Source organism: Neomonachus schauinslandi, chromosome 9, assembly GCF_002201575.2.
Source record: "Neomonachus schauinslandi chromosome 9, ASM220157v2, whole genome shotgun sequence".
Classification (NCBI taxonomy): Eukaryota; Metazoa; Chordata; class Mammalia; order Carnivora; family Phocidae; genus Neomonachus; species Neomonachus schauinslandi.
In genome coordinates, this window is record NC_058411.1 from 75,281,789 (window position 1) to 75,295,893 (window position 14,105).

The following is a 14,105-nucleotide window of genomic DNA, read 5'->3' on the forward strand; positions in this document are numbered from 1 at the left end:
TTTAAAGATTTTATTTATTTATTTGACAGAGAGATAGCGAGAGCAGGAACACAAGCAGGGGGAGTGGGAGAGGGAGAAGCAGGCTTCTTGCCGAGCAGGGAGCCCGATGCGGGGCTCGATTCCAGGACTCTGGGATCATGACCTGAGCTGAAGGCAGACGCTTAACGACTGAGCCACCCAGGCACCCAAAATCTTAAAAAAAATTTTTTTAAATGACAGGAAAAAAAGTATCTGCTGTTATTGATAAAATAAAGAAGCAACGTTTCCTTTCCATGTTTCCTGGTCTTTGGTTCTAATTCTGAAGTCTTTCTTATAAAACAAGACACCTTTTAATTCCTGGAGCTGTGCATCTTTGAAAGGGAAGCTGAGTAACAGTGCTTCCATCTGCTGACATTTGCAGTTTCAGGAGACCTTCAGAGAAGAGTGGGCCATGGCAAACAGAAAGTCACAAGAGCTCTCCGAAGTGTTAAATAGTCTCATGTCTACAGCAAATGTTGGCATACTTTTGCTTCTCATTCTTCTACCTTTTCACACCTTGCTTCAATGTGACCTCTTTTTCTTAGGGCTTGTACACTAAGAATAGCTTTTGAGAACCTTATCTCATCTCTTCTTTCTCAGAGGTCTGTCTTCTCCCTAGAATTTATCTCAATTTTATCTCTCTGAGTCTCAACTAGCTTGAAATACCCTTGACTAGGAATGCCAAGGTCACAGGTGGCTCTGTAGCCGGGGCTAAGAGTGGTGTTTGAGATGCATGGCTCACCCTCAGCGCCAGGCTTGGGAATACACCTTCTTACTTCATTGCACGCCTTACGTTAGCTTCCGAGAACCCAAGAGTGGCACAGGTGGTTGTAAAATTTGATGGTAGGGAATCAGGGGAAATATTTCGTGGAAAGGAAAGAGCCAGGCCAGAAGAGGGAATCCCAAGCAGAGTCCCTGCTGAGCGCAGAGCCTGACTCTGGGCTGGATCCCAGGACCCTGAGATCATGACCTGAGCTGAAATCAAGAGTCAGATGCTTAACCGAATGAGACACCCAGGCACCCCTCTCTTTATCATTTATTTTAATGGGACTCTGTCCTACTGGCACTGGCCATACATTGTCACAAATAGACATTTGTACTCAGGGATCGGTGACCTCCACGGGAGGGCAAAAATGTGATGGAGAGGACAAGGGCTTCTGGGAAATGTGGCCATCACAGTGCGTATCTGGTGTTCTAGGAGTCGGTTGAACTACGCATATGTGTCTGTGATTGTGTAGGTTCCTGTGCAGAAATGACATGCCCATCACGCGGGCCTACTGGAAAATACAGTAACAACTTTCTGCTTATTAAACAAACAAACAAACAAACAAACAAACAAGGTTCTGTGAGAAAACTGAGCTTGGAGGGTAGGAGGGTCAGTTGTATGTCACCGTGGCTAGACTATAGGACTCCATTATTTAATCAAGCTCCAATCCAGGTTTTGATGTGAAGGTATTTGATAGATGTGATTAACATCTACAGTTGACTTCAAGTAAAAGTTACCCTTGAGAATGTGGGTGGGCCTCACCTCATCTGTTGAAGGTGAGGTTTCTTGGAGAAAAAAATATTCTGCCTCAAGACAGCATTAACTTCTGCCTGAGTTTCTAACCTGCTGATTTGACGTACAGATTTCAGACTTGCCAGCCCCAATAATCACAAGAGGCAATATCTTCAATCCCTATCTATCTATCCCCCCCCCCCCCACCACCCATTGAGAGAAAGTGAGAGATGTTTCTCTGGAGAACCCTGACTGATCTAAAGATCTGGCCAGGACGGCAAAGTACTGTGAACACAGATCCACCTGACAAAGAGTCCAAGAAAAGCAGAGATGGTCTGAAAGTGCGGCTGAAGAGAGAGGACATTACATGCCACCACACAGGCAGGGACCAGCACGGATGCTCCTCTCTGTCCCCCAGGTCACAGTGAGCAGGTGGGGATGATGATCTCAGCACAGTCAGAACAGAGAGCAGCGTGCTTGCTGCGAAACCCAAGCCCAAGCCCCGTGAGTCCCTGGAGCTATCGGTGCCAGCTGAGAGTAAAGAACATGCACTCAGACTTCCAGGAATTAACACAAAATGGTGTTCTGGAAGGATGAGGAGAACCTCTTCTGTGAGGGCTGACAGTGCCCTCAAGGCATCATTGGTATCCTGGTAACAATGGCAAACAATTCTTCACTGCTCTGGGTTCCTACTGCAAGGGTTCCTGCGCTGGGGACAGGTATGGTTTAAATCTGATCTGCTTCCCCCTTTCAAAACAATGTGTTCTTTCTCCCTTCTTCCTCATCTCCTTCCTCATCCCCTCCATGCAGCTCCTTTCCCCCAAATGACTGCTGGGAGGCCAAGGGGAGAAGGCACAGGGCAGGCGATCAGTCTTACCTTGGCTTCTGAAGTGGGTTCCAAGAAGCACAGGCGGTTCCCAAGGCCCTCGGCTGCCAGGCAGAACTTCCTTTGCTCCTTGTGAATGTTTGCGATGCACTGGAGAACCACCTCATCTTCCTGCCGGCAGAACAGAGACACACAGGTGAGTGAGCGGGGCTGCCTCCCCACGTGGAACCAGGTCCCCAAGTCACCTTGTTGCATCGTTATCAGGTACACTGAGATGTACATACTTTTGCATGTGATACAGAAAAGGAGAGTGTGCTATTCACAGGGCCGTGCTGAGCACCTCCCCGGAGTCAGAACTCTCAACTCTGGGGTGGCGTTAGCGGGAGCAGGTCCGTGTATGTGGAACGTATACACTACAGACATCTGCAGCATGAGCCTCACTGCTGGGACACAGGAAAGGCACACAATCCAGGTGAGCAGACAATTTCAACACGTGGATGGACATGAGAGTAAATCTAAGCAATCTCCAAATAAACAACAGGAATAGGACAGTGAGATGTGATCTAGGGGAAGAGAGACAACAGCAGAGATCAAGCAGAGATGGGATCCATGGAGGGAAAGTCCATTTGGCGTCAGGCTTGGAAGAGGCAAGAGCCCGATGGGGGCGCACATAGTGTGTAACACATTCGCCAGGAATGACAGAAGGAAGCTGCGGACGGTGACAGGAAATGAGTCCTAAACATATGGGAAAGGAAGGCTGAGAGAAGCCTGGAGGATTCACATTGGAGGGAGGAGCTGAAGGTCAAGTAGAGGAACCACTCTGAATTCCTAAGGAGCGGGACCTCTCTCCTACGCATCACTCTCAAAACAACCCTCCTGAAATTTCAGAGACCTTGTTTGAAAAACATTCCTCTTGTTGATGGTCCAGAAATGAGGCCAACCTCTATTTACACTAACATGCTCATCTCTTGCACAACCCTGCCTGACGCTGAGAGGAAACAATTTTCCTTATCATTCCTCCAGTCTGTCCATCTGTGCCCCCACTCTCCCCACCACTTAACTTTACTTTGGGTTTCCAACATCAAAAACATCTGCAGGTGTGGTTGAGTTAAAGGAGTAACAAGAGGAGGGCCAGTTGGAACTTCCTCCTTAGGAAAGGCTCTCCTGTTGTCCTGCCTCATCCCCATGCCCCCTGGTGTTAGTGTTTGTCCCAGAATATTGGACAGGTGGACTAAACAGAAATGGTTTTTCTTGAAAGGTGTCCACCACGTGCCTAGTCACATGGAAAAAATAAAATCCTTCCACCTGATGGGAAGATAAAGAGATTCAATAGTAAGAGATCCCCCAAAAAGATGTCTGCTGGTACCCAGAGATTGGGCTGGGGCTATAGGAAAATGTGAGAAGCCACAAATCACAGACATACGAAAAGAAGATTGAGGAGAGAGAAAAAAAAAAAAGCTCCACGTTCTTACTGGCACAGAAATGTCCCTGTTCATCATTAAATGAGTCAGTAATAAGTCAAAAGCCTCTGCTTATAGTGAAGTCAGAATTCATGGTCTTTATTTGAGTTGAGATGGAATAAAACTCCAGAATAGCACTACACTCTCAAAATGCGGATTCAGTGAAATCTCTGAAGACAATGAAGTTTTCCCCCGGGTGGAGTCTCCCCCAGCTATTGTGGTGACCAGAGGAATCACATCCTCCCAAAGGGCACAGGCAGCAAGGGATTCCTCTCAGTTGTCACAATGACTGAGGGGCGCTACGTGCATTGCCCAACGGGTCACGGGAGTTAAGGGGTCTGTATTGCAAGAGGCAGTTCTCCAAACACATAATTTTTCTGTCCAAAATGTCAAGAGGACCCCCTACTGAGGAATATTTAAGTATCTCCCACCTATGCACAACTCACCAGCAAAAAAAGAAAACACACACAAAAGAAACAAGAAACAGGCATTTAGAAATCACAGGAGTGTGTTACGGACCAGACTTTTCAGGAACGGGTGAGAGTCGCCAAAATTTTCTCCTCAGCTTGAGCTGAAGACACCTGTTTCCATGACTTCATTTCCCATGCCCGTTCCACTCCAAGGTGCCCACACCACCTTGGCTTGACCTTGCACCGGCTGCCTCTCTTTTTAAAAAAAAAAAAAAAAGATTTTATTTATTTATTTGACAGAGACAACACAAGCAGGGGGAGCGGGAGAGGGAGAAGCAGGCTCCCCGCTGAGCAGGGGGCCCGATGCGGGGCTCGATCCCAGGACCCTGGGATCATGGCCTGAACCAAAGGCAGATGCTTAATGACTGAGCCACGCAGGCGCCCCGCATCTCTGTCTTCTGAAACTTAACCTGTCCTATAATTCCCATCTTCCTAACCTAGGCTGCCCATCAGCTAATGCGATAAAGGGACCCGCCCTGGCTCAACAGCTGTCTGCTGAAGAACAGTCCAGCATACAAACTTTCCTAGGTCCACCCTCTGGGTGACAGACAGATGGGCGTGGGACTCTGTGCCAAGTTTCCTGCTCTCCAAACACTGTCACTTTTTTCCCCATGCTGGCTGACACTGGATGCTCCATGCTGACCTGGCTACAGCCTGAAGCGGCAGCCCATGCCTGTCTTCGCACCGACCACCTCTGTAAACCTTCAACAGATCTCGACATCTCGAGCCTTCGAGTACTTGATGCTATAATCTTTGCACCAAAGTTCCATGCGGAACCACAAGTCAAGTCAACCCATCTCATCACTTCTCTCACTCCCTAGTTAAACACAGAACACAAGCCCCTCCGGTTACCAGCCCTCCCTCACTCACTCGTTCCTGTGCTGATGTACATTTTCTTCCCCTGTTCCCTCTCTCCCTTTGCTTTAAATCAAATCTGGGTATTTCCAGGGGATACCATTTCCAAGGAACTCCCTGTAATTGGAGGCTGCAGGTTCTTCCACATTTTGTAATTCCCCTCCGCAGAAGCTCGAGCACTCCTCTCATCCCTCGATGCCAAATTTGGATCACCTTCCTACTCAGGTGCAAAACTCTTCTATTTTCAGGTATGTGATACCCAATCTCTGCATCTTCTTGGGCAAACTATCAACATCCTAGTTAATTCTCCCACCATTTATCTCTCTCTCTCTTTCTCTTTTTTTTTAAAGATTTAATTTAATTTATTTATTTGAAAGAGAGAGAGGGAGGGAGAAGCAGACACCCCGTTGAGCAGGGAGCCTGACGCAGGATTCAATCCCAGGACTGGATCATGACCTGAGCCGAAGGTAGATTGCTTAACCTACTGAGCCACCCAGGCGCCCTCATTGATCTCTTAATTACAATCAGAAAATTTGATCATTTTTGTGTGAATTCAACACACATTTATTGACTACCATCCAATGACAAAGCCTTCTGCCAGGAGACTTCAGAGCACCGCAGGTTTTATAACACAAGATCTATTAATACAGGAGTATTGGAGCTGACGGCCAAAAGGCCAGCTCATAGCCTTTGTCCCTGTCACTTGAGCCATGATCTCACCTAACTTCAAGGTTCATGTGGACAATCTCTTCAAAATGAACACCCCGTCCTAAGTATTCCACGGTTTTAGTAACACACTATGGCGAACATTCTTTGGCAAAACCTAGACGATTCCTATTCTAAATCCAGAACTAGACTATCCTACTCAGAGCCAGACTATCTTGCTCTATGAACCCAATCTTCCCTTTCTTGCTCTCTTATTCTCTTATAGTTCTTGCGCTCTTTCACCAGGATTTCCAGTTCCCAGAGGGCACTTCCCTCTCTTCCTCTGTGCCAGGAAGGAAAAGGATTTTTTGATAGAGAAAGTAACACAACTCTGGGATTTTGTTCTATCAACTTATGGGATTTTTTTAATAATATGTTTTCACCTTGTCTGAACTCTGGTTTCACTGGAACAAGACCATAAAACCTTCCCCTTTTTGTAGGACTCACACCAGATCCAACTCAGTGTATATCAAATCACCACTTCCCCCCAACAATAAGACAAAAAGACAAAATAAAGAGGAAGAAAGTGCTAGGTCAGAAGGCATAACATTCAGTAACAAGACTTTTTAGACCTAGTCTCTGTCTTTAAGGATGAGGGGTACACATGTCTTAAGTTCCTAGGAAATAATACCAAAGATCATGTAAGCATTTCCTGATTTCTACCTAATACATCAAACGGTCTCTACCCACTCCCCTGGAAGTGAGTTCTCCCCTCTGCCTCCAGCCTCATCTCTCTTCCATTCCTACTACCTTCCCATCTCCCAAGTAAGTCTTGTCTAGCATCCCTAAAACACTCCTTCTTGAAACTCTTCTGTCCCTTTACTCAACCCTGTGTTCTCCTTGTTCTCCTGCCTGTCTGATGGATCCCTTCCATGTTCAATTTCTCTTGCTATCCCTACCTATAAGGATTGGCCAAGGGTGGTCTTGTCAGCTTCCTTTAGCAATCTCATCCATTCTTCAGGCTTCCAGTTTTATTTGGAGGAGTTGCTGGACCATCTCTACCTCCAACCTGGTGGTACTCTAAGGTTCCAAACCTCCACTCATTCCTGAATTTATCCATATACTTATCAACGCTGCAAACCAACATGTCCCAATGCACCCAAAGGCAATTTTCAGTCTACTCATCCTTTTATGTTCTCCATGTTTGGTAGTGATACATCCAACCTCTCGGCAACCCAAACATCATCATCTCTTGGCTGAGTCTTCCCTCCTTCTGGTCCTACAGTAAATGGGCCAGAGAAAGGACAGACTGGAGGTCTAGGGACCAAGACAAGCTATTAAGACACTCAGAGCTTTCTTCCTCTGGTCTGTTACCAGAGGCACAGCTCTGACCTCACCGTTTTTCTGTTGAAAAGCCATAACGACCCTCTCTCCACTGTCCACGTAGCAAATACAAATGCCTTGAACCAGCATATGAAGACCTTCACTTTCTTTTTTTCTCAACTTCTTCCCTGTAGAGTTCCTTTGCCTTGTCCACCCCTTCATGCTCTTACTCATACTATCTGATTCTAAAGCTGCCCTGATTTGCCTTGTTCTTCCATGTGTATATATTATCTATCCTCCCAAGCTTAGCTCAGATACCACATCCCTTTATGAAGCCTACGTAATCTCTCCTCTATCCAAATTTCCATAGCAATATCACCGTACTCTTACATTATGTTTGTTTATATGCAGCCTTATCCCCAACTATGTATTTTGAAATGGTTAACGTTTATTGATCTCAGACTACAGGACAGACACTGTGCTTTATCTGTAATAACCCAGCTGAGTTTCACCCCAACGCTATGGTGTCACAGTACTACTGTCACCTGCACTTGACAAAGGAGGAGCCCCTGCACAGAGCAGTTCAGTAACTTGCCCACAGTCTCACGGTGGAGAGGGGTAGAGTCTGGTACCCAATCCAGGCAGTCTGCATCCATGCTCTCTCTTCCAGCCCTCTCAGCTGTCTTTGCATCCCTTGAAGGCAGGATCCACATCTGGTTCATGTTTATACCTATCAGTATACTAACATAGTGCCTTATGCACAATATACACGCGGTTAGAATTTATTGAATGCGTGTTTTTTACCTTGTAACCCTAGTTAATTACAAACTCAGTGCAGGAAACTACTTCCCCATCCAAGCTAGAAACATAACGTGTTTGGTAAAAGCATGTTGGCTGATGGAGATATGGAATCAGATTTTAAAAAGAGATTTGTCTACTCTCACCCATGTAATAATAATTACTGCATAAAAGGTCACTTTTCACTGATGAGTCAGGACTGAATAATCTCATGAGAACAGATGTTGACATAAAGTAGAGAATAAGCAATAATAATGAGGCTTTGAAGCCTATTTCAGATGTTTTTGTTTTGTTACTTTATTTATTATTATTATTGATAATAATATCAACTATTCATTCCATACCACACTGCTGAGATTTCCCCCTAGATTATTTAACATTAACAACACAATCATTGTAAGAATGAGGATACCAAGGATCAGAGGACTCAGGCAACTTTAATCAGGGAATATTTAATGAACAGTCATATGTGCCACCATATCACAGCAGCTCAGTTTTGTCCTTACAACCTCCCTGTAAGGTAGATACTAATATCCTTTCTATTTGTAGATAAAGAGGTTGAAGCACAGAGAGGTTAATTTGCCTAGCACCACAAAGCATATAAATTATATAATAGATTCTGATCTTGAACCTTGAGACTCTCTGAATCAGGAGCTTGTCCTATTCACCACGATGCCCAAGAGTCTCCCGAGAGACTGACCTTAGTAATAGGTCTGAATTCACATCTCCCTAACTTTAAGACCCACAGTGATAGTGTTGATAAAAATAGATAACTCCCAGCCCCCTCACATGGCCATACAACATTGAAAAGTAACCAAATCACAGAGCACAATGCCAGAGAGAACAACCAGAGAGCTAAAAATCAAATAATAAACAAAATTTTTCTGCGCCCAATGACTGTAACACTGGAAGGGGTGTACATCATCCCCAAACTTGTAAGAGAGGGGGAGGAATGATTACAATCCAAGGTATATCATCTGTCAGCATCCCTCCAAGCTATGTGGTTCATAAGCGCCAGCTATTCTTGTCAAAGATTCAGCCTGTGTTGGTGTTGAGTGATTGTCCCTGAACAAGGATATATAGCCTTTGACTCTCTTGGCTTAGATTTCATATTATCATAGGTCATCTCTGACAAAGTAAAGTTCTTTCTATACTCCTCCAGCAGAAAGACCTTGAACTTAAAAATGAATGGAGCTTGCCTATTGTATGCCTACTGCTTCTCTTTTATACCCTGGCTCGCAGCCCAAGGGTCACACCACCATGTTTGGAGCTCTGTATTGATGGCTGGGGGCACCTTGGCTCCCCCTCTTCTCTGTGGATCATTTGCAAAGAACCCTTTGGGAGAAAACAAAATGGCTGACAATCCTATTTAAGGTAGATCATTAGGCAGCTGATGACAGCCCTATAGTTAGATCTGCACATCACTGGTACCAAGAAGCTCGTGAGCAGGGAGCGCGTGGGACAGAGTGCAGTCCAGCAGATTTCATCGTCCACATTTAAGTGCAGGCGTTACTGTGGAGGAAAATCCATAACCATTTATTGCTCTAAAAAGGAAGATGTGTCCCAACCACTCATCTTGAACATCAGACACTATGTTAGGAAACTGATACAGTTAGATACAGCAGCCGATAACTGATACAGCTATCTGCTTAATATATGTGGACATGGGTGAGAGCGCTCATTGTCAGCCTTTACCCCAAAGCACCTCTCAAGCGAAAAATCAGTGGGCTTTTAAGACGATGAGACTACCCCTCAATTATTTCACAAGGATTAATGGTACTGGTGGTCTACTCTGTGTTCTAAATATCAACCATTCTGACTATTTGCTTCCTTAGATTCTAAGCTCCTTGGAGGCAGGGGCCTCTCATTTCCCTGTGAACCCTCAATGCTCTGCATAGTGCCTGGCACTGAGTAAAAATGTTTGTGAGATTAGTGAACAAATCGTATACTTGGAAAACAGCTAGTAACAAAAATGCTTATGCATAAAAATTGCATACAAGAATCTTCATTTTCTTACTTGTAGGGTCTGGAATGCCAACATGGAAATAGTGGGGATTATATAGAAGGAGCTAGGATACCCTGCTTCCACAACAGCCCCATGAGACATACAAATATTTTTAATCTCATTTAAAAATTATTGAAGCTAAAGGTTATAAGCTGAGGGAGGAGGCTAGCTAGTCCAATGTCCAACTCGCAGAAGCTGATGTTTTATTTTGTCCCTAGAGAAAACCTTTCTACGAGTTTTCTCTTGCTGTTGTCTGTTTTTGATGTAGTATGATTACACCTTTGGAACTCTTCATTGTTTTTCTAATCTTTCAAAAATGAGGGATGGTTCCCATCTCTCATTCCTTACTACTCACTGATAGTTGCAAAACGCAGTAAAATGGAAATTTCGAGATCCCAAGCGACAAAGTTGATATAGTTTATAATCCCTTCCTTTTTTGAAAACTTTCATCATTTGGCTCATAGGGTAGACTTTCTTTTGGCTTTCCCCTCTATTCACTAGCAGATGCTTCTCAGTCACCTTGGCTGCCATGCCTTCCCCTTCCCCTCTCTGCTGCTCCCTAGAGTGCTCCCAGACTCTTCCTTTGAGTTCTTTCCTTTACCGGCACTCCCTTCCTTCATTATCTCATTTGCTTTCATGGCTTTAAAAAACTACATGTACATACACATGAAAAAATGTTCATCATCATTAGCCATCAGGGAAAATCAAATCAAAACCACATTTAGATACCACCTTACACCAGTGAGAATGGCCAAAATTGACAAGGCAAGAAACAACAAATGTTGGAGAGGTTGTGGAGAAAGGGGAACCCTCTTACACCATTGGTGGGAACGCAAGTTGGTACAGCCACTTTGGAAAACAGTGTGGAGGTGCCTCAAAAATTTAAAAATAGAGCTACCCGATGACCCAGCAATTGCACTACTGGGTATTTACCCCAAATATACAAATGTAGTAATCTGAAGGTGCACCTGCACCCCAATGTTTATAGCAGCAATGTCCACAATAGCCAAACTGTGGCAAGAGCTGAGACACCCTTCAACAGACGAATGGATAAAGATGTGGTCCAATGGAATATTACTCAGCCATCAGAAAGGATGAATATTCAACTTTTGCATCAACATGGATGAGACTGGAGGAGATTATGCTAAGTGAAATTAGTCAAGCAGGGAAAGCCAATTATTATATGGTTTCACTTATTTGTGGAACATAAGGAATAGCATGGAGGACATTAGGAGAAGAAAGGGAAAAATGAAGGGGGTAGAAATTGGAGGGAGAGATGAACCATGAGACACTATGGACTCCGAGAAACTGAGGGTTCTAGAGGGGAGGGGGTGGGGGATGGGTTAGCCCAGTGACGGGTATTAAGGAGGGCACGTACTGCATGGAGCACTGGGTGTTATACACAAACAATGAATCCTGGAACACCACATCAAAAACTAATGATGTAATATATGGTGACTAACATAAAAAAAACAACAAAAACCAAACTACGTGTACATGAATGGCTCTCATGTTTGTATCACCAGCTTAGGCTTCTTCCCTGAACTCCAGCTTTTATCTCCAGTTGCTTAGTATCTCCAAAATCCAACTCCTAAAGGTCTCTCCTGAGAATCTTCCCAGAGACTTCTCTGTCTCAGGACATAGCAACCCCTTCTTTAGGGTCTCAGGCAATAAATAAATAAATTAATTAATTAAAATAAAAACTGGAGTTCTATTGATTCCTTTCTTTCTCTCACCTCACATCCACACCAGCAACAAATTCTACCCATCCAGCCTTCAGAATGGATCCAGCTGGCCCATCGTGCAGCCGCCTGCACCACGTGGCTCGGGCATCAGCTCTTGGTAGGTTTCCCACTCCTACCTCTTCTCTCCACCTCTTCTCTCTCCCCATAGAGGCTTTTAAAACCTGAGCTAGGTCATCCCACTCTTCAAAACCCTCCAGGGGCTCTCTGTCTCACTCAGAAAAAAGGCAGAATTCTTACTGTGGCCTGTGAGGTCCAAAATTAGGCCCACCTCCGAACAACCGCTCTTCTATCACCCTCTTGTTACTCAGTTTCAGCCACACTGGTCTCCTCCTAAGAGCCCCAGTTTTTGAAGCGAGACCCTCCCTCACACCCTTTGTGCTCACTGTTCCCTTTGCCCAGAATGCTCTTCCCACAGATTCCTGCACGGCTCCCACCTTCACTTCCTTTAGGTGTCTGCTCCATGTCCCCTCAGCAGAGGGGCCTTTCCTGATTACCCAATATATAATTACAATCTCATCCTCACTCTGTGCTGCCCATTTTGCTTAATCGGCTTTCTTTTCTAACTAGCACTTATCACCTAAGAACATGTATTTATTAGTTCTCTCCTTCTTCGTTAAAATGTAGCTCTCCTAGATACGGTGTTTCTCAACATTGCATCTCCAGTGCCTGAAGTAGTACCTGGTACGTGGTATGCACTCCAACGGTCACTGGATGACAGACCAGTCATGTTATTTCCTATTAAATACAGCGCGCCAAAAACTTATGAATTCATCACACTCTTCTATTGCTTTACGGGAAGTGACCAAACAGTCCTCAGACTCCGCTGGAACTGCTTGCTTATGTTGGGGACAGACCAGCAGAAGAGGCGCCTACAGTATCCAGGGCCCCTTCTGCTCCAGCAACTGGAAGGTGTGTTCTGCTTCCTCTTCATAACTTTCTTCATTGCTGAGACGGCAGAGTTGGGGACATGATTATAAAAACCATTCAGCGTCACCCACGGCTTGGTCCCTTTGGAACTTGCAGAGAAGAGGGCAAAGGGGAAAGCCTTTCCCTACATTGATTAGGGGGACAAGTGGGCACGAGCGTTTACACATGCATTTAATTCCCGCTCAGACAGATCATGCTGCTATTAGACATGGAAGAATGCAGTGACCTGTGACACATTCTTCTAGAAATAATGGTCAATTACTAAAATTTTTCCTATTCTCATAGGACAGAAAAATAATGATCTAGTTGGTACCAAGGGAATCTCTGGCTCCACAGGAAGGTTTTCTATAAAATTTGGTTTGTAATGTTGGTATTTTGAATACTTCTCTCTCACCCAATGAGAACACACCAGGTGAGTGACCATCCCCCAGTGTATGCACTTACCCCTTTGGTTTCTTTCTTCCTTAGGCACATCAGCCAGGGTGAAGAATGAATGGGAAAAAGCTGGAATACTAGAGCAAATCATGCTGTTCAGTGTCTAACCTAAGAGGTATAGCAGGTGCCAATAATACAGTTATGGTAGGAAAATTTAGGTCTCTGCATTTAACATTGATCTGAACCTAATTTTAAAAAGGGGATCTGACCAGGACACTTCAACCTCCCATGTTCAATTATAAATGCTGATTAGTTTGCTCTGTGTCTCCATCTTGATGCAGTCTAAGCACCGGGACCTGAGAACCAAAGAGCATCCAATTCTAATTCTACCTTGGCACTACATAGACTGTGACAAATTGTGCAATGATAGCCACGGTTTTATGTTATTAGATCCATTCTTTATTTTTAAGTCAATTTCCTTTGCTTTTATCATTGATTCTGGGATCTTTGGCCTCTGAAGTGAGGTATAACACCTTGCCTGGGCCTTGCAATTCACCCATGACAGCCCACCCACTTGTAGGCAGATGTTCTAATAGGACCTCCAATGAGGGGAGTGGGCCATAGTACCACCTGCTTTTGTTTCTTAAGAATAAACTAAGTATTGAGATACCTTCTACTAGCATAACAGAGTGCCTCAGACAGTACTTTCTGGAATCTTCCTCTTTAAGATTTGTGGAAAAAGTAAACGAAAGTAAAATACCAAGATGAAGGACACAACCAAATACTCTGTGTGTGTGCATAATCAATCCAATTTACTGACAGTTGTTGTAAAACCCGAAAGCAACAACAAAGCAGGTAGCAATTTCCATACAAAATCTAATAGCTAGGGAACACTGTGCCTTTTTCAGAAAGGATGCTTGATGAAGTTAGTAGATTCTAATGAGATTTATGGGCTGACATTTAGATAAATAAGTCTTTGAAAATGGGTCACTTAAAAGCAAAAGAAGTGTTTTCATAATTTAATTGTGCATGAAGCCCTATGAACTATCCAGGACTAGTTAGCGAAGGAAGGAAGGAAGGAAGGAAGGAAGGAAGGAAGGAAGGAAGGAAGGAAGGGAGGGACAAAACAGAAAGAAAGAAAAAGTGAACCTATCCATTTC

The 14,105-nt window shown here is 44.4% G+C and overlaps 1 protein-coding gene across 1 annotated transcript in view; it reads right to left on the reverse strand.

Annotated features, from left to right (window-relative positions):
- Positions 1-12,469, reverse strand: part of RYR3 (ryanodine receptor 3) — a 354,804-nt gene extending 342,335 nt beyond the window's left edge. The window contains exons 1-3 of the mRNA XM_021695474.2: positions 12,463-12,469; positions 9,852-9,853; positions 2,394-2,513 (exon numbers count right to left, since the gene is read on the reverse strand). The gene's annotated coding sequence lies outside the window, so the exon portion shown is untranslated. The remainder of the gene's footprint in view (positions 1-2,393; positions 2,514-9,851; positions 9,854-12,462) is intronic.
- Positions 12,470-14,105: the final 1,636 nt, after the last annotated feature.